Source organism: Pleurodeles waltl, chromosome 3_1 (assembly GCF_031143425.1).
Source record: "Pleurodeles waltl isolate 20211129_DDA chromosome 3_1, aPleWal1.hap1.20221129, whole genome shotgun sequence".
In the NCBI taxonomy this organism is placed as follows: domain Eukaryota; kingdom Metazoa; phylum Chordata; class Amphibia; order Caudata; family Salamandridae; genus Pleurodeles; species Pleurodeles waltl.
The window spans coordinates 1,699,350,920-1,699,372,872 of record NC_090440.1 but is presented as its reverse complement, the minus strand read 5'-3'; the positions used below and the strand labels follow the sequence as shown (position 1 = coordinate 1,699,372,872).

Below are 21,953 nucleotides of genomic sequence, written 5' to 3'. Positions count from 1 at the left end.
ATGTTGGGAGCCAAGAGTATGTTTTGATTGGGCAGATGTGAGCTTCTACAAAAAAGTGCTTGCCCTTAATGCAGCTGTGCTAATTTTGTTTATTTAACCAACTAGCTCACACTGAACTTCCAGGGGAACACAGGACTTGGTAATGCCTTACATAACTAGATAGTGTATGGTGTTTGTCTTTCTCTGGCAGCAGCACAAATGCTTGGAGCACAAAAGGAAGGAGGATAGTAATTAACCTTAGTTGATTTTAGGTCTGGCTTGGCAGTGCCATTGTCACCTAACCTTTTTCACCTACACTATTATTCTACCGTTCTTTGCTTCCATACAAATACGTATTAACTCACATGCTATTTACTTGTAATGCGCAAAATTAACATAACCCATTCCTTTAAAGCCAGCCCTATTGGCATTGTCAATGCTTTTGTATTGGTGTCCGTAACAGGGCTCATGGCAATATATAAAAAAAAACCATAGATATTAACCCAAAGATAATGTGAAAATAACATTTAAATTGCTTTACCGATATAAAAATATGAAAGGTACCTTATGAGTCAAAACAACATTATCTAACAATGAGTACATTTTATTGGCGCATTTAAAAAGGCAATATTTCCGCACTTAAAGTAAATGTTATGCATTGAATGGGTATGAGAAAGAGATGGATTCAAATTGTACAGAGTTCCACCCTACGTATGCCGCCAAACGCCCGACACTATTTCACACTGTCTTTCTGATAGAGCACGTACAGCCAGTACACGACATAAAAAGTCCTGGAGCAATCATCTGTCACTTATTTCAAGCGGGTCTTAAATCAAACCTATATAACTTGGCGCCTATAGTCCTACGTAAAGCTGTAGCAAAGCTTGTACGCAACCAATCACGTAGGCGTAAACATTTTTTTACTGGTGAAAAATCCAGATTACCTGAGATTTGCTGGAGGACGCCTTATCAATGATTGGCTTGTACAGTCCTCACCATTCACTGGACGCGGGGCACTAGATACTGCATTATAGCTTATGATTGGATAGTTGAATGCTTGCCTTTTGTTCATTGGTTGAGATGAGAAGGGGCATGCACGTGCTGCACGTTTTCCACTTCCGTCAGTGAACGGGTTGCCTGACCCTTCCATCGTGGAGGACTGTGTATAACCGTGACCCTGTTCCCTGGCCGGTTGCAGTGCTGGAAGACCTGTGCGATTCGTATGATTGGGCCGGCACTGGTGAGCAGTCTTTCTCTAGTCTGATTGCACGCTCCGAACTACCAGAACGTTAGCTTCTGAAGTGTCCAGCCAAGAGCACTAACTTCTGTAGCGCTGAGAACTACTTTTCCTTTCACAGCCTGAGTAGCCCACCTCTGCCAGTCACAATGATCCTCCCTCAGGTAACTGCGGCGCAGGCATCTCCACCATGCTCTGCAGTTTGCGCGGAGTGCCACACGTGCGCGTAGTGCTCAGTAAGTGTTCTTTGGGTAAATTGCTTTGATTGCCACTGCTCTCTTACAACACTTCTGGGTCGGAGCCACTCTGGTCACTACTATGAAGGTGAGTGTGAAATGCGGGCATCACTAACCCGTAGGGTGACCACCAGGCATTGAGGCAAATTCTGGACAGGACTGTAAACATTTCAGAACAAAGGGTCAAAATTCAGGACAAAAATTCAGGACAAAGGGTCAAAATTCAGGATAAAAATTCAAGAACAAACGTCAGTTTTACAGGCACACTCAAGAGAAGCCATGCCTCACTATGTTGTCAGTGCATTTATTTACTCTTTCACATAGCACTATTTATTCACTGTGGTCTTTTTGTGATTACCTTCTGGTATGCTACATTCAGGTGTCACATTACGTCCTTGTTCAGTAGTAAATTAATGCCCTTCAGTACTGCGGCAAGGCCGTCACCCTACCCAAATCTACCCAATCTTTCTTGAAGAGAAAGTAACAACAAAATTTTGATTATGTTTCTGAACTTTTTCAAAACCACTGGCAGTTTGGGAAACATTGAGGTAATTAACCTTATACAAGTTTAAACATATTGAACAAGAACATCTTGCTTACCCCAACCGCCCATGGACTTTCACCCTAAAAACAATAATTAAAGAGGCAGGGCAGATGGTGAGGGCGGCAGTCTCACACCTAAGGTCATGATGTGAGGTACCCACAACTTGTCTGTAGTCTCACAGCACTAGCGTGTATGTCTGGGACTCTACTTTTATCTCAGAAATAGGATCCCAGACTACCAATCAAAGATAATAAAAGAGGAGGATGAAATCGAGATCAAATGGGAGATCCACAGCAAGTGATTCAAAGGGTTGTAGCTGAAAACTGGATAAATAAGGAAGAGAAGAACAAAGTGGGACAATTCCTAAAATCAGACAAGATGGGTCCACCAAGACTAACGGAAGGTATTGGGTACCTGGGGAGTTGTTTTTGCACAAGGGAGAGAAACAGAAGAGGCACTGTCAAATGGTTGAACAAGCAACACCCATCCACCTTTGCAAACTCTTCTGGTGCAATGGTCCGCTGTTCGTGCTTGTGAAGGGTGAGCAGGGGCCAGACCCCTTGCATGGTTGTGCACGGCAATTGCCAGCGTTGTCCATGTCTTTAAATGGTTTTGAAATTGAGCAAAAGCCAAACTAGTGATCTGGGTTATCCCTAAGTGTCAAGTACACATAGAATCTTCAAAATATTTGGGATGGAAATTGCACATACAAAATGTAAGAATTAAAAAATGTAATTAGTGTTCCTTTAACATAGGACACTGTTTTTCCCTTTATATACAATTAGATCTCAGATTGAACAGGGAACCAGTTACCACCTTTTGATACCTAGTGATTAATATCTACCATTCTCCCACTAATTTGCAGGATGGAAATCTCGGCCTAGCATCATGGCCCCTCCAAGCCCAGTTTGCTTTTTGGTCTTCTCTTCTGCTTTCTGTAGTGGGTCACGTGGCACTAGTGAAGATGGTTTGCTACCCCAATGATAGTATTATTTTGCAAACCTTCCCCTTCTCATCCTTCATTCCATCTTCAGACAGGTCACACATCTGGTTTGGTCGCTGCAGTGCCGTCGGGTAGCTCTTTCCACTCTAAAGCTACCCATGACTATGGGTGGATTAGGTCTTCTGGACTTAGAATGCTATTATTCGGCTGCACAGGTCCAATGGGTGGCTCGCTGGCTTTCTGCCAACCTCCCTGCATAAGATGGGGTTTACCAGTAAAGACTTTTAAGGAAGGCTTAATGCACTGCTCATTGTTTCCTACTGACCATTCTACGGATCACCATCCGGGGTTATTATGCATAGCTTTCTCTTGCCTTGCTAGAACCTGTAAACTCACTGACATGAAGAATCCCTATGCTCCTGCACTACATTTGCTAAGATTTCGCACTCGCACAGGATGGCTGTGCTCAGAGCAACTCCATCATTGGCATGCTGCAGGTATGTTAAAATTGGGGGATTTGTTTCTGGACGGCGAGCTACTAAATTTCCAAACCCTTGTGGCAGACTTCCGTCTTCACCCCGGTCAACTCCTTACTTACAACCACCTTAAATAATCATTAAATGCCCTATTTCATGTCTGCCACCGAGCATTAACCCTACAAGAGGTGTGCCAGAAACTGTGCCAGCTCTACACCATGGAAAGTGGTGGCAAACTGATAGAATGGGTGTACAGACCTTTCCTGCAACATGGAAACCACTCCAGGTTTTCTCATCATACTACCTGGGTGATTGATGTGGCCAAACCTCTGCAAGAAATGGATTGGACTAAAATACTGGACTTTCCCCACAAAGTATCCCACAGCTTTCACTTTAAGTACATGCATAGTCCTTCTTTGTGAATGCATTCCGCCCGTTGCTTGCCGTTGGCCATGTGGTTTGTAACTCACATTTTGTTGCTTTCAATTTGCTGACTTTTTTTGTTTTAGGCTCTGCAGCTTCTGTTCGTCCCTTCCCTTGCCAAAACCTTATTTACAGTATCCTTCTGAGTGCTCCCTTTCTGTAAACAGGCCTGTAAATGTTGTTCTTATCTCATCACATTTGCTGTGCATTCAAAGAACAAAGTCAAATGTCAGGCTCTGTCTTCGGTGGGAATTTAGTGTTTAATTTTCTTTCTCTGACTTCAAACTGAGAGGATTTATGCAACATCTTGCTGGATACTGGGGTTAGGAAAGAGTTTTTTTCTATCACATGAAAACATTTAACTAAACATCAGAATATATCAGAATTGGGAGTACAAATGAAGCACATTTTTGTTCTGAACTGTGCTGGAAACAAATAGCTTTTATATGTTTAAAACAAATCATTGCATTAGGTGATTACATTTCTACACATCATTGTCTGTGCACAGTATAGTTTGATTTGAAAAGCTGTATATCTGTGGAAATGTAATAGTCACTTCAATAAAAAATGTGTTGTCTGTAATGGCAGTGTGTTACCAAACCATGCACAGTCCACTCCACTCTGCTCTGCACCACTCCACACCACTGCACTCTATTCTGTATCATTCCACTTTATGCCACTCAATGCCACTGCACTATTCTCAATTTTGAACCACTCCACATTATGCCACTGCAGTCTAAGCTACTTCGCACTATGCCTCTACTCTACTCTGTACCACTCTACTCTATGCCAGTGCACTTTATGCCTCTCTGCACCACTGCACTCTGCTCCTCTGCACGCTATACCTCTCCAGTCTAGGCAACACCAATCTAGTCCGCACAACTCCACTCTATGCCACTCTGCAACACTGCACTGTACGCCACTGCACTCTAAGCTATTACACTCTATGCTAGTGCACTTTACTCTATAACACTCAACTCTGTGACCCTGTGCTCTACATCAATACACTGTACGTCACTCTAATCTACTCTGCACCTCTGCACTCTATGCCACAGCACTGTACACCACTTTACCCTATGCCATCACTCTCTATGCAACTCCACTATACCCTACACCTCTCCACTCTAAGCCACTTCACGCTACTGTGAAACAATCTACTTTACGCCACTGCACTCTGTGCCACTGCATTCTAAGCCACTGCACTCTACCCTGCACCTCTCCACACTGCACTCTACTCTGAAACAATCTATCCCACCCCACTGCATTTTAGTTCAATGCACCCTACACCACTGCACGCTGACACTCTACTCTGCAACACTGCACTGGCCGTCACTATACTCTACACCACTCTACTCTGTAGTACTACATTTTGCACCAATACACTCTATTCCACTGCACTCCATGCCACTCTCCTCTGCCCCATGCCACTCTAAGCCACCAGTGCACTCTAAACAAAGGCACTGTATGCCACCACCCTTTACTCTGCACCACTGTACTCCATGCCACTGTTCTCTGTACCACTCTACACCACTGCACTGACACTGCATTTTACACCACTCTATACTACTGCACTCTGTGCCACTGCACTCTGTGCCACTGCACAGTGCATCACTGCACTCCATGCCACTGAACTCTAGGCACGATACTCTACTTTGCACTGCCCCACTCTACAATACTCTACTCTGCACCACTCTATGCCACATGAGTCTACTCTGCACTCTGACACTGTACTGCTCTGCATTAATGCCCTCTCTGCCACTGTATTGAATGCCACTCTACTCCACTGCACTCTATGCTACTCTACCCCATGCCACTCTATGCCACTGCACTTTGTGCCAATGCACTCTAAACAGCTGCACTGTATGCCACTGTCCTCTACTCTATGCCACTTTACTCCACTCTACATCACTGCACTGACACTCTACTCTGCAACATTGCACTCTCCACCACTGTACTGTACACCAATCTACTCTGTACTACTGCATTCTACACCACTGCACTCTACGCGACTGCACTCTACAGCACTATACTCTGCACAGCACCACTCTACACTACGCCACTACACTCTCTGCCACGCAAGTCTACTCTGCACTCTATGCCACTGCACCACTCTACACTACTGCACTCTCTGCCACTCTATTGTACGCCACTCTACTCCACTGCACTCTATGCCACTCTACCCTGTCCCACGCCACTCCATGCCACTGAACTCTAAACCACTGCACTCTATGCCAATGCACTCTAAAACAACTGCACTGTACCCTGCACCACTGGTATCTACGCCACTGCTCCTATGCCACTCTACTCCACACCACTATGCCACTAACGTTTAGCCATGCTGAACAGCTGCCACTCTAGTTTATAACATGGCTAAAACATATTGGCAAAGCCAGTAACTCTTGCGTAGATTAGACCTATTGGCTTTGCCAATGTTTGTTAGTACTATGAGGTACCTGAAAGAACTGTGAATATGTACATCTTTATTTTAAACATGCATTTGACGCCTCGTCAGGGGTAGTAAGCTCTATATAAATACAATTACATCATAATATGGGCTGCTTCAAAATGCACCAATACATTTTGGTTAAATAAAAAAAAGTGCTTCTCAAATACAGATTTGAATAATATACAGTTTATACCTAGTACTAACATTTTGTATAACACTCCATTAAAACCACACACTCCACAGCTCTCCTTGGAACACCATTACAGTACCTCTCTAAAAGAAAATATCTTTGCCATCAGAAAGCTTCAAGTGACTCCTCTGGTTAAAGTCAATGCAGGGTTTCAAGCCACTTTGCATTTGCAAAGTTACCTGTTGCCCACATTTGCATTTCTTTAGGGAAGGAGACACCCTGGCAAGAATGTGTGTTTCTTATGTGTCTGCCCCTCCCTCCCTCAGAGCACAGGAGAGTCCCTGCCTTTCAATCCAGCTGGTGAAATTAATCTGCCCATAATTTCGCCCTGCCGTCCGTAGTCCTTTTGGTGAAAGGCTAAAATGACGTTAAGCCTTTCATCACTTGCAATGGACGGCAGGGCGAAATTACAGACAGTCTGTGAAAATTACGGACGGGTGGTCACCATACTTACCCGCCCCACAACACACTCTAAGCTCCTGTCCACAGTCACGAGATCGACCTGCTTGGGTGTTTTTTTGTTTTAATACTAGCAGTTTAACCCAGCTCAGGGCAGGATAGTTCAAAGATAGTAGGAACTGTCAGGGTCATGGAACTTGATTTGGACCAGAAGGGAAGGGGCACAGACCATATCCTCAAAGCAAAAAAAAAAAAAGAAGAAGAAAGAACGTGCAGGCATATTTAAAGTAAAGAATTGCAAATTTTGGCCGCTACCAGTCTCGAGCTAAGTACTGCTACCTGCCCGCTATGTCAGGTACTGAGCACATGCATTTAACCTAATTTGAAAGGGAGAGTACCTGCACTTCTCATTACTCCTGCAATATATTTAATGCGAGACTTCGTGCATTGAGAAACAAACGGGTGCTCTAAAAAGTGAGTACCTGCCCCTCTACGTTTATATTTAAAGCACTGCCAATGATATATAAGAAGGGCCATACTTTATCAGCCAGAAATGATGCACAGTGTCCAAATCGAAAACCACGAAATGTCCCTGTAGCATAAATTGGATGTAATCAGCGTTTCGCGACGTAATTGGCCATATGTCATCTGGTAAACATTCAGCCAGTTCTGGCGTTTTGACCCACAGGACTTAACATTCTGGACTTTTTGGGTTTTCTTGTAAGTGTGATTTCAGAATCACAAATTAAATAACTAATGACTGAAACAAACCGTACTAGCTGAACATGAGGGACTTCATATGGGGTGCGGTTTAGCTGAGTGTAAATCTAGGCATTGGTCAGTGTGTAGCAGTGCTGGAACTGGAAAAACTTTACTCCCGGAACTCATAAATTGAGGGTTAAGATGTGGCAACAAATGGGGGCGAAATCATGGAAATCAGTCTAACAGTCAATGTATACATTTAAAAAAAAAAACTCAGCAGCAAAAAAATTGACTACAGGGAGAATCATGACACTAAATCTGTTCTGGCTTAATTGGCTGAAAAAGCTGCATTCTAAATGATCTTATGGGGTTAAGGCACGTGCTGCAGATATCTTTGTGTGTCAAGTAAATCTCAGAGAATAGTATAGTCAGATAACTGTGGTGGCTAAGGTGCTTACTGGGGAGGTCTGTGTTTTGTCTGGTCACAGTTTTGACTCATAAGGTAGCACCGCAAGTCAATGCCCCTCCTGCAAAGCACATTGTACATCATACAGATGAAAGATCTTTATTCTATGTAGATAGGTAAATGGCTTCCTGCTTTGGGCATAGAGATCCTTTTATTGCAGTTTTAAATTGCAACCCTTCTAACGTAGGATAGAGAACTATGAACTGGCAATAAGGATCTGCATGCAAACTGCAAGCCATGGGTTTAGAACACTATTGCTTTTTTTCACTATGTTTTTATTGTAAGACTTCTAAAAAGAGTTTATTTGAGTAATAATAGTCTTATGAGTACAGACAACCCCAAATATTGCGTTACCTTTTAAATCCTGACTTTTTTTGTTTCTCCCAGTTATGCACTCTAAACAGTAAAGACGATGTGTGACTCCTCACCTTGAAACCCTCATTGCCTTATGCAACATCCTGTACATTTATTTTCACACCTGCATCATTCATCACTATTTAGTGTGTGAGTGAGTTGTACAGTGCTCTGACACCCTGCGTTGAGTTGTGCTACAGAAGCATTAAATAAAAAAAAAATAGTAAGTAGTTAAATTGTTATTTGTGTAAATACTTGTTCAGATGGATACATTTGACATTCCTACAGTGCATGCATATCTGTTATGATAACCGACTGAGTGCCTTTGTTTCCCCTCTATTGCATTTGCATATAGGTGTTAAGGTCTATGTAGCTCCCGGCCAGGATCAAACTCGAACAAAAGAAGATCTGTATTCTTGATTTTGACTATTAATATCCTGTTACTGAGAGCATTCGTGGCAATGACGTTGTGCATTTAAATGAGATTTGCTGCATCTGCACTTTACTATTTCTGTATTGTACCTTTTTAATTTTTGTATTAAACTTTCATATATTTCCAATTCCATGTTAGAACTCACTTATTGAGCCAGTCTTTTTTCTTATTTGACCGTATTTTAATATTATGGTTTGTACCTGGTCTCTGGGAGTCATTGCCTCATAAAATTCAGGTTAACACTGTCTCTGATCTGCCCAACCAGTGGCTGTATTTGTGAAGTAACCAGTGGCTGTGTTTCTCAAGTATCCAATGTAGTGGTACAGCGTGCCCACATACTCTAGGCCTGATTTAGTGTTCATGAAAGTTCATGTAATGATTTATTCACTGCCTAACATTTTTCCCAATAACAGCAATCCTAGTGTTGCTGAAGACACTATTAGGGAAACCTTTCAGCACCAAGACCAGCACTTGTGATCCTGGATTGATAGTAAGTGACCTGTTGATATTACATGACTTAGTCATCTTTTCAATGATCCTGGAGTATCATGCAGGTGTTGTTGCTGTCCATGGACATTCAGTGATGCTTTGTTATATTTTTTACATTTTCTGTATCACCGCTGCTTTTCACCCCACATCATCATCTTCATAAAACCACTTATTCCTCTACTGATAGTCATTCACCATCAGCAGTACCCTTTCCTCTGTAATGCTGCTAATATAACTTTGGGTTGGCATGCCTGATAGAATGGCAGTGCTCATCTGCGGTCCTTTTTTTTTTTTTTTCTTTTTTTCTTTTATCCATTTTATTGTTTTGTTGAAACAGCAAACTTGAAGCCAATTTTACATCTTATAATACAAATAAATATTGTCACCGCAATCAGAAAAATCACAGTACACATTCACGTTGTAGAACATTGCAAGGTGACAAATCGGGTGGTATTAAAACATTGATATACAGCTCTGTCCTGGGAGGTGGAAGAGGAGACGTGAGAAAGGGAGGCAGTACGGCTCCAGCTCCTATAGTCAGGGGTATCAAATGGCATACACCAGTGTTTCCCAAACTGTGGTCCGTGGACCCCCAGTGGGCCGTGACACATTCCCAGGGGGTCCGCATGCCTGGGATGATTGAAAGATACTTCTCCGGCTGAGGCCTGACAGAAACACCTTCATGTTCTTATTTGTGCAGCAGTTGTTAAAGCACTTCATAGTTCCTATTAAAACAAGCAACTTTCAGGTGAAAATAAAAGCGTCAAGATAGCTTTGGTGATTAATGTACCTGCTGGAGAGAGAGATGGGAGTTTTGTCTAGTGGCAGTTTCTAAGGTGTTTCTAAGGCAGATGGTAAATGTGCCTGATGCAGAGAATGTGTATCATGCAAAGACAATTATTTTATGTGCATAGTACAGTGGGTAACTGCTTCTGCCCCAGAGATTATTTTGTTACTGTGCAGTTCATAACTTACAAACATATATTCTAGCACAGTCAGCTATGAATTGCCATCAAAGAGTTGTATGCAAACTGCATGGCACAAATTAGAAAGTTTTTTTTTTTTTCTCTGCCTTTCATTATCCTTATGCTGCTAAAAATAAAAGGTTTGCTTGCGTAGAAATACATTCTTACTGAAGTCGGTGTTAACCAATGTGTTATGTTCTGAATCCTCAGTTTGCACTTCTCCAGACCATCACACATAGAAAAGGCCTACCATTGAGAATGACATGTGAATTCTACACCTTGTAATCACTGGAAAAGTGCTCCAAAACCCTACACTGGTATGCAAGGTGCTATGAAACAAATTAATTACATGTGACAGATAGGCTGTCGAAATTTGAGAGATGCTTATGGTTTTACTTCCTTTCCCCACCACATATTTATGTGAAAAAGCTTTCTCAGTTATTATATCCCTAAAAAATAAAAACAGAAATCACTTGGGAAATGTAGAATCTGACCTGAAGAGTCAGCTTCCCTAAATAAAACAAAATAATGAAACGTTAGTCCCCAAGATGCAGCAGCAAACTTCTCATTAAATTGTTTTGATTTCTGCATAAGTTTTCAATATAAAATAATTATATCATTAGTAATTCAAGTATTTGTTTGGTGTGTACTTGTTTGTGTATTTGTTGTGAATTACTGTTTTAATGTTTGAAATTTAAATTGTACAAATTGTTTGGGGGTCTCCCGCTTCCAGTAGTGATTCAATGGGGGTCCTCGGGAGTCAAAAGTTTGGGAACCACTGGCATACATGCTTTGTCAGATCATATAATAACAAAACCAACAGTCTCAGTGGGGGCATGAATAAACGGGTCTAGGGAGATAAGATCCCTCTTGCAGTAATGTACAATTCAATGTTATAAGGCATGTATTTTTGGGCCCCAGTTAACTCTTTCAAGGCGGACACATGTCATTCTTAGCTTCAGTGTTAATGATGTTTACATCCCAGTTCCCTCTTACCACTCTCACTGCTCCTCTGGCATGCAGAGAACAAAGTACAGCTGCCTCTGCACTGGCCCATAACTGTAGTGTGTTGAGCCGTCTACCTGTATCACGGGTTGCTGGTACCTTCCATTGCATTGCTATTTGTCACTTGAAAAGAACAAAAGCAAGATCAATAAAACGGTGCAGGTGTTTATCACCCTAGTTTCCGGGACGAAGGCTGAGAATACAAGATTCAGGTGTGTTTACCAGCTTGTGTCCTAACAATTTAGACACTGTGCTTGTGATCTCGGTCCATGCCCTTTGCAGAGCGGGCCAGTCCAAGACCATATGAAAGAAACTGGCCTCCGCTAGCTTACATCTTGGACACTCCAGGGTAAAAATAGGATACAGCTGCTCAAGGCGCTGGAGCGAGAGGTATGCCTGATGTATATAATTGAATTGTATAACACCAAACCTTAAATTCCGAGAGACCTCCTTTACATTCTGTAGCACCCGTGTCCAGGTCTTGTCAAATAGAAGGTTAGAAAGCACTTCACTCCATCTATTCCTGACTTTACTAATATCCACAAGATTATTTGACAATAGGGCCTCATATAAACTAGAATTGGTGTGTCTCACCCCCCAGTGTAAGAATTATCTGAAGAAGCAGTGAGTGGGGTGGTTCACTTGCCCCGAACCCCATGTCATTTTCACTGTGGTCCTCTCTTTTTATAGAGGTTCTTTGAGCTTCAATCTTTTTACCTTTGTTGCAGTGCAAGAAGCTTTGTAGTAATACACAGACACATAACTTTGTTAGGAGAGGGTTTATTGTATGTAAAAAGATAGATGAATCATCTCACCTGTTGTAGTTTCAAGCTCAGCAGTGTTGACACACTACCTGCCAAGGAACCTCCATCACTTGGCATTCTTAATGACAGGCAGGACACCACGGGATCTGTTTGGGGTCATTTCAGGGTGTTCTAGAGTGGCCACCTCACTCGTCTTTGGCAAATGAATTCAAAGGGTGGAGTGGTGTATCGTCCTGGAGAAATCTGTATATGAAGGTTGGAGATGTCCCGAAAAAATCCGTGATAAAATATGTCCCCTGAATAAAGGCGTGATTACATCTCATTTCATGGAGCTATTGTGGTGTGAATGGATGGTCAGCTTAGATGTGAATGAAGTGCTGGAATTGAGAATGTTAAGCCTCATGTTTAAGTTTGTGTGTGGTTGCTTCTACGTAGGAAGTCACTGAGAGCACTTAAAGGCAAGAGATCAGGTCTCTTAGCATTCTGAGATTCAGGTACATTCTGGCTGTGCTGAGCTCTGCAGGACTCCAAACCCAAGAGGACTATGATGCTTTTCAATGAGCTAGTTGGATATAGAAGAGTGTGGACATTTCTCACCAAGGCTAGTTGGAGGTTTGTGTGTGTTTTTGTTTTTAAATAACAGATTATCATAGGAAAATTGATACCACCATTTCTTTCTTACTTTTCTTGTTTGCAACTTGTCCCAGGGCAGGAGGCCATGTCGATTGTGGTGGATTAATGTTAGGCCTTCTTTTAAAGATGAGAACCTCCGTTTCATCCTTCATGAGACAAAGGGCACCATACTTCGTCCAGAAAATATGTTGCATGGATTCAGTGATGTTACTTTGGTCAACCAAGTGTTTCTCCAATCGAAGAAGTATATTGGATTCAACAGCATACATTTAGAACTGAAGATGGTTAAAGCTTGTCTATTTGAGAGGGCCCATGCAAACTATGACATGGAGTAGCAACGTTGAAGACTGTTGAGGAACCCGTAGTGAACTTGGGGATTCAAAAGATTTTGCTTTTTCTTTTTTTATGAGGAAAGAGCTTGTTTAGTACACAGCAGAGTCTGACACTCCCTTCTACTTCTTCAGCCAGATTTAATATAATGTGGTCATCCACTGTGTCATATATGGCAGATAGATCAATGAGAACTGGTGCTGTAGATTGGTTCTTGTGCAGAGCTGAGATGCTGTCTTCATGGAATATTTAGCATCACTTATTGTATGAGTCTTCCGGGACTGGAACCTAATTTATGGTTATGAAGAAGTGTTGAAGTTGGAGGATAGGGTCTTCATAGAAGAGTCTGGAGCCAGTCGGGTAGGAGTTCTTTATTTCATTTTAGGCCCTTAGGTTAAAGTTACACTTAGTAGGTCTTGTGAGGACTCGATTCTACCTCCAGCTATCCCTATCTCCTCACTCCCACTCCACACAACTCACAATAAATCAAACACTTTTAGCTTTATTTAAGACTGATTTGAAACCCCCCCTTCCAACCCGCCATACATTGATAGTGTTGTTGTTTTTTTTTTTTTTGCAAATTGGACGGAATGTTGAACAATGCAAACCTTCACCCCCCCGCCCCCCAGTCCGAGAGATCTGGGTTTATTCCATTGTGTTTTTTTTTTGCCTGCCACCCCAGTTTGGACCCAGTCATGTGCAAATGAGTCTTGACCCTGTTCCCCATGGGAACAGTCCAGCCCGAACTGCCATGCCAGGTCCTCCCTGGCCTGGAAACAAGCACCCTGGGACCAGTTTCGGGGTATCACCCTTCATCAGCCAGGCTAGCTTGAATCCAGTGGTGCAGTGAGCACGGGACCCACATCTGGGAATACCCTTCCCACTTACGGCGACAAAAGCAAAAAGAACAATCTGTTCAGGCTGGACTGTTCTCATGGGAAGCACGGTCAAGACTGATTTGCATACGGCTGAGTCCAAACTGGGTTGGCGTGGTTAGCATAAAAACAACAGATTAAACCCAGATTTCTGTGACTGGGGGTCGATGTTTGCATTGTTCAGCATTCCGTCCATCATCTGTTCTTTTTGCTTCAGTAGAAGATAGGCTTTGAGGGGGACCGTCCTTTGGTGAGGAGGGAGGTTGGTCCAGCAGCATTGAGAAAAAGGAGCAGACCTCCAAAAAAAGGCTCATCTTAAGATTTCTTGTGTCGGCCTGTTGATTCCTCTGGGTGATCTTTTTATCTAGTTGAGTCTTCAAGTGTTTTCTTGTTTGTGAGATAAAAGCTGCTGTGTTTGAATATATGCTACTTTCTGTAGATAGATTGGGCCAAGTTTGTTGCACATTTTCAAAACTGAGCAAAGTAGTTTGAGTGCTGTGTTTTTGTGTTACTTGCAGTCAAATATATAGTATAAATTGCAGTCACTTGCCAGTAAATCAGACTAAGCACCTCTAGACTGATGTGAAAGACACCATACACAAAGAAATAAACAAACCACTCTCTACATAAAGGGAAGTCCGAAGAGGAGTGGATTTTCAATATTGATCGTAGCTGCTCATGGAGCAATCATTCCTTCTGTAAAAGAGAAATCCAAATGCTGCACTAAAATAATTGAGGCTACAAGTTCATTAAAGGTGCTCTTTAAGATTGTGCAGCAATAATCCTCACATCCAGCCCCCTCTATAGTTGCAGGTTGTCAAGAATTTTTTAATCAGCTTGCCAACTTCTATCAATCAAAAATTACAAACATCTATAAGGAACTCGATGAGCTAATAAAGGCCATAGAGGGGTCACCTGATTGTCCTCCTTCCCTCGAACCTAGGGAACCAACGGCAAAGATCCTATCGGTGTTTCCTTCTCTCACTTCAGAAGGTGTGGAGCAGTACCTTTTGAATACTCGGTCTGTCTCCCCTTTGAAAACATGTAATCATAAAATACTTCATTTTGTGGCTAAGTTGGCATCTGACCCCCTTGCTTTTTTAACGAATAAGACCATCTCCACAGGATGCTACCTTGAGTCTGGAACGAGAAGCTGCGGTGAAGCCTCCTCTGAAGAATCCAATTTGGACCCCACCAAACTTTAAACATTTTCAATCTAATTCTTTGTTCCCGGTTCCAGCCACGATTCTGGAAAGACATCTGAACAGTCATTTGATGGCATTTGCGGAAGAACAGAAATAGTTGGACCGGTCACAGTGTGGGTTCTAAAAAGATATTGGTGGATCCTGTTGGATCTGTCTGCTGCCTTTGATACCGTCTCTCCATCTCTGTTAGTCGACTGCCTTCAGAGGGTTTCAGGTATGGCCCTGCAGCTGTTGACTTCCTTCCTCAAGGATAGATCTCATAGGGTAGCAATGAACCAATTTTTAGCCGACCCGTTAACCTTACCATGTAGTGTACCTCAGGGTTCTTCTTTAAGTCCCACCCTTTTTAACCTGTAGGTCTCACCCCTTGGCAATATCATTTGTTCTTTTGGGTTACAGATGGTATCCTATGCTGATGACATTCAGCTTATCATGTCAATCACCAAGGTTCCATAAGTGATTGCTAAGAATTTCAACCATTGTATGATGGCCATAGAGGGGTGGATGGGAAGGAATTACCTTAAGCTTAATTGGGAAAAGATGGAAGTTTTGCTTTTTGGATTACAAGCCTCTTCCTGTAATTCAAACTGGTGGGTTGAGTCACTGGACACCCCTCCTAAACTTAATGAGAAGGTGAAGAACCTTGAGGTGGTGTTGGATAATAAACTTGTGTTAGATTCTCAGGTCAATCGTAGCGTTGCATCATGTTTCTGGGTGATCATAATGCTGAGTAGGATCTTTCTTCTCCTCCCCTATCAGCTCAAAAACAAGTGGCTCTTGCATTGGTGGCTCCCCAGAAGAAAACGTATTATGTTTAAGGCTGCTTGCATAATCCATAAGGTCCTCTACCTTCATGGGGCGGCTGGAATCGGGGCTACATTTCCTAGGTATAGGTCTGGGAAAAATCTCTGTTCGGCTCACCTTAGATTCCATAAGGCAGAGCCTTTTCTGTAGCAGCAGCATCTAGACTATGTAACTCGCTGCCTAGTTATATGACAGGGATAAGACTACTCCTTCCCTTTAGGAATGGCTTAAAGACCTTGCTCTTTACGCTCCAAGATCCAGGGACGGGCTTGTTCATGCACCAGCACTTTTTAAGACTATAGTGCCTAGACGCCTTGGGGCATTTCCTGGTCTTTGTACATTTTTCTTCAATCAAGTGTTGCAACTGATACCTGGAAATTCATACATGAGCCTCAGTAGAGGAACGTAGATTAGTCTCACTACTTAAAGCACATCCACCCAGCATGCAGATATTGATTCCTCTCTTTCAGTTCTACAGCCTTGTGTCTGTATTACATTTGTGCAATAGATTTCACCATAAAATCCTGAAACTGTTTCATGTCCCGTTTAGCCACAAACCTTTGAAGTGGTCCAGTCCTCTTCATGCTCTGAAATAAAGTCTCCACCTCTGAGTCTCGTGGACATAGACCGCATCTTGCCTTTGATGGATGTCATCTGATTCAATGCGATCTACTTTTTATGAAGGTTCTTCAGTGAGGTCATAGCACGTCTTTTGCAACTTGAAAGGCAGGCTACCTCTGCACATGCCATCCACTGATGTGGGTATTTCTCAGATACCCTTTGGATTGGAGTGAAATTGGGCCTCCACACCCACTGTAGATTTCCACTTTTTCCAATTGAGTACCATCTACTTTTTCTGCTGTACTTTTTCAACCAGATTTCAAGTTGTTCCACCAGTCTTCACCCAGTACACTGGTGGACACACACCACCAGAGTGAAACCTCTTTTCCAGACTTGAATAGCAGCGGCTGTTCATTTTATTGGCCATGGTGCAGAAGGAGATGTTCTCTACCAAAAAACAATCCTACGGACTGTGCAACTCCACTCCAGTCATGTTCCACTCAACAAGAAAGGTGTTCCGTCATCACTGCAGCCTTTTGCCATCTGAAAGCAGTGGTGGGACACAGTGGAAAATGCAGCTTCTTAAAATGATTGAATATTCAAATTTTATAGATACTCTTAGAAGAGGGAGAGATCCAGCCCCGGGGATGTCAAATTTGTTGAGTCTGTGTCTCATATGGAAATTGAGGAAGTGCAACCCTACGGAAGAAGACTTCATAAAAGCAATCCAATATTAAAGGTTACCATTGAGAGATTAGAAGTCTATGTTAGTGCCCTATCTATGGGACTGATGGGGTCTGGATATGAGCAAAGATGTAGCATTTGGGGGTGGGGAGGTATGGGGTGGAACATCCCTCAATAATTTCTTAATTTGTCAGACCTGGCAGTGACAGTCTGCTTCCACTGCCTGTCATCACACATGAGATCAAGCCATTGTTGACGTGGAGTGCTGATTACAAGCAGAGGGGTGTGTTTGACATGCAGGAAGAGCCCAGGGTTCAAGACCCTCATTTTGATACAACATTGGTGCTGGCACTTTGGGGCCCTGCCTTTGTTTGTTCTGTCAGGGATAATGAACTGACCCATGCACGTGGTCCAAGCTTCACAGCCCTTGTGTGTGGTGCTGAGGCACTAGGGCACAGTGCTCCAATGATTAAAATTGCGCCTTAAATTCTGTGCATTAACATGTTGCATCTTTCACCAGGCAAGTCTGATCTTCAAAAACCCCATCAGTGTAGCACCCACCTTACCTAAGTTCTGTGCAGACTGTCATCTGTTTGTTTGTGTTATGTGACGGTGGGTGGGAGGGGGGGGGTGTTGGTTCCAGATATCGTATGAGAAGTGGAGCGGAAGCAGCTACTGATACATTTTACTCATAGTTTATTAGTATACAAACGATTAGTTCATATAGTGCTTCATGCTAGGCCATTCTTAAGTGCTGTAAATAATGAACGTTCTCATAATTCAAGTCACGTGGTTAACACACTTGCTTGCATCACAGTTGTCTGTGTGAACTTAGAAATGGAATGCACATGTTTCCTCCTTTTATTTTCAGTGTCGCAACATGTTGGCCCAATTATGGGAGTAGTCACTAGAGCGGAGAGGCTCCATTTCTGTGGACAGGGCTGAGCTAGACACATCCCATCCCACCAAGTACAGATTAGAAACAGAGGAGCACGAGGAGGGTGTTACAGCCAGCAGTGGTAGAATCACAGCATTATATGAAAGATATTGGCCCACATTTACTAATAATTTACACCAGTTTAGCATCGCAAAAGTTACATACACCTGGTACAAAGTATTGTGGTGGGATTTAATTTCCTTTGTAAATCATGATTGCATTGGAAAATTGCCTACACTAACTCAAAGTAATACTATGAACTTGTTTGTGTGAAGGGGGCGACCTTGGTCATTCCCTTGCCACCACCCAGGGGTTTTGTCACAAATCCCTCTTTACAAACATTTGTAGACAGGGATTTGTGGCAAAAAAATATACTTTCTTGAGGCAGGCATAAAAGTAGAGCAACCTTTAAAAATCTTCTCATTTCCCACACATTACTTGGTTGCTGCACGGTACAGCACACATACACAGTAGTAAAAACATTAAAGTATAGTTTTTGTACTAGAAGGTTGCCCTTCCAGTATAAAAACTGTGCTTGACAAAATGTACACAACCTTTTACTACGGTGCAAGGCTGTATGTGTTGGCTCATGGCAACCTAAAGTGTGCCAGCTCTGGGGGACAGAAAAGCAGCACCTCTCTTAGTAGCTATGGCACTGTTTTTCTTTCATTCCATAGGCAAAATGCAGGGCAGCAACTTTGGATTCTTTGCTGCGTTGTGTCAAAACTTAGTAAATCTTCCCCACCATGTGCGTTGATTTCAGAACCTTCTTTTACCTCTAAGTGCTTGAAAGACAAATCCCCAGTCATTTTGCAGTATAAGGAATCTCTATGATGTTAGGTGATGGTGCTGTCCCATCAAAGTGACTTACTGTGCTTTGTTGCACAGTAGATAGGTGTGGTAACCATACAAGGTCACAAACCCTTTTTGTACAGCTCAGCATATGCACAAGCACAACTCCTCTTACTGCAGTAGCATTGTGGTCATTTACACTCATCCATCCACACATGGATCCATATCTGTGCACACATACACTCACACACCCTCCCCCATAGACATTCACATATACCACCTGAACACAAAGTGACCATTAATTTACTTATACACACTCAAATTGATCGTCACCAATCTTTGCACAAATACCTATCCATCCTCAGACATTATCTTTTCAAAAGCATTCTCAGCCAGAGGCATTCCTTATCCATCTATCCAGTCACACAAATTCGACGTTGATCCAAACACACGTTTATGAGCTATCCAGCTTCTCACTTATCTGCTTGTCCACTAACTGTCTGTACTACACACTCCATACAGTCTCTCCTATAGTGATGCAGCGCTTCACCCCTCCACTTACTCATATTTAAATGTTTACTGCTCACCCATCTATATACTTACCAGCTGTTAGACCTGTCATCCTTAGGGTGGTCTTCTCCTCAAACATTCTGCGTTCCTCCTCCATTTCTGCTGATCTCGTTTTTGCTGGCCTTAGGACTGTGCACACTTTACCACTGCTAACCAGTGGTAAAGTGCAGGTGCTCACTCCTTAAACATGATAATATTGGTTTATCCTCCATTGGCATATTTAATTTACTTGTAAGTCCTTAGTAAAGTGGCACTAAATGTGCCTACGTCCTGTAAATTAAATGCAAATAGTGGACCTAGAGCACTGACGTTGCAAGCCACTTTCATAGCCCTTTAAACATATCTCAGGCCTGCCATTGCAGCCTGGGTGTGCAGTTTATGACTGCCATTGCGACCTGGCAAAATAGACTTTTTGCCAGGCCCAAACATTGCTTTTTAATACATAGTCATCCCTGGGGTAGGTCCTGGAAATCAAAGAGGGCATGGTGTAGTGTACCTAAAGAGTGGAACATGTAGTTGTAAGCTTTACCTGTCCTGATATTGAAAAACTCTCAAATTCGTTTTTCGCTGCTGCAAGGATTCCCTCTCCCACAGACTAACACTGGAGTCAGTGCATTATGTTTAATAAGCTGTAATTTACAAATTGAAGCAGGTGACCAGCTCATGTTTGGTGTCTTGGAATTGTAATGAAAAATCCTAACTTTTGGTGAAGTTGGATATTAAATTACAGTTTAGAAAAGGGCACTTTAAAATAAAAAATAAAAAAAATAAGTAGGCATTTTCCTTCCTCAGCCATTTAGTGCCTGTAGCCTGCACCTAGGTCACATGACTGGGTGTACCTGACTGTGGAGCTTTGTGTAGTCCTTCTAGACAGCCACACACAGTAGGGAGCTTAGGTGTGCCTAGATGGTCCATCACTGCCAGGAAGGGAGGGCGGAGCTGGACCCAGGCCCACTTACTCTTGAACAATCTGTGTCCTGCCTCCACCGAAAGGGCTGCATATCCCCTGTAGTTAGTCTGGAGCCATTGCAGATAAGGCTGTATGCCTGAAGACTTCAAAGGGACACCTCTAGTAATTTCTCCCCCACTACAAAGGCACAACTGGGTATAAATACTGGCCCTCAGACACCAACTCTTCAGTACTTTTCTGGACCTGTGGATACTTTGCCAGGAAGAAGGACTGTTGTACTGCTGAAGGACCTCTGCCCTGCTGGACTACTGCTTTGCTGTGCTGTGCTGACCTGCTGACCTTTTACCTGGGTAAGAAAGACTGGACTGGCATCTCTTTAACCTAGACCCTAGAGTGACTCCAGGGGCTAGTTGACTGGTCTCCTGAATTGAGCCTCATGGACAGAATGCTCTAGCGTCTTTGACCCAGCAGCTGGGTTCTGCCATCTTTGAGTCTACCCTGCTAAGTGATGCCAGCCCAGCCCTGGACTCTTGATAGAGACACATTGCCTTGGCTGCGCGGTACATCCTTGACTCCAGACTGCGCATTGCAAACCCTGGTCAATGGGATCCTCGATGACGAGGCAGGACCGCGCACCGAAGCCTCACAGTATCTCAGAACCGACGCATCACTTCAATTGCCAAACGCATCTTTGAAGCTGATCCTTGCAAATCTTTGCAAACCAGAATTTAAGGTACTTTGTTCTGCAGGCCAAACTGTGTCCCTGTAACCAGCCCGCGCGCCATCGTGGTCAAACTGAACTTGTGACTTTGTCCCAGTCTGGCATGACCACATATCCACAGTTGGTGCTTTACGCCTTTTGGCCCTATTATCATTAAAACCTTTAAAATTAAATATCTCCAGTTCCCCTAATTGGATATTTGTCGTTTTGGTTGTGTTTATTTATCACAAATTGCACTATTTCGCTAAATCTGGCCTGGTCTCCTTTTTGGGGTGTGTTTTCACTGTGTTACTGTTTGAAGTGTTGCACAATTCCTTTATACATTGTCTCTGAGTTAAAACTGACTGCTCTATGCCATGCTACCCGAGGGTTGAGCACAGGCTAATTCAGGGTTTGCTGGTGAAATCACTCTGAGAATAACTGTGGCTGCTGCTTGAGAGGGGTTTCACAACCCTCAACCAGTAAACCAATTTCTTACACCAATACACACGGCAATACTGAACTTTACATATCAAATAGGTAAGTGTGTTTGCACTACTGACACAGATTGTGCAGTATCTGTTATGTCCAAGAGAACTTTATACAGATGCTTCCAGCGATTTACTATTTATGGGATGGTAGGATGTATCTTTTGCTAGTTAGTGTTTATACCTTTTTTTGCTAGTGAGGAAAGCTTCTGCTGTTACCATGCCATGCCCGTCCGTGAGGGAGGGAAGCTTGCATTGCTGCTGCCCATGCTGTACCTTATCAGCAGGGGAGGGAAGATTTCACAGCTACTTCCCATGCTGTACCTGTTAAGCGAGGAGTGCTGTATTTGTTCTATGAGAGTTGGTGCACTGCTGAGGGCATTCTGTACCTGTTCTGTGAAAGAGGGAAGCTG

The 21,953-nt window shown here is 42.9% G+C and overlaps 1 protein-coding gene across 1 annotated transcript in view; it reads left to right on the top strand.

Moving 5' to 3' along the window:
• Positions 1–1,099: 1,099 nt before the first annotated feature.
• USP40 (ubiquitin specific peptidase 40) overlaps positions 1,100–21,953 on the top strand; it is a 570,914-nt gene continuing 550,060 nt past the window's right edge. Inside the window, exon 1 of the mRNA XM_069225530.1 lies at positions 1,100–1,219. The gene's annotated coding sequence lies outside the window, so the exon portion shown is untranslated. The remainder of the gene's footprint in view (positions 1,220–21,953) is intronic.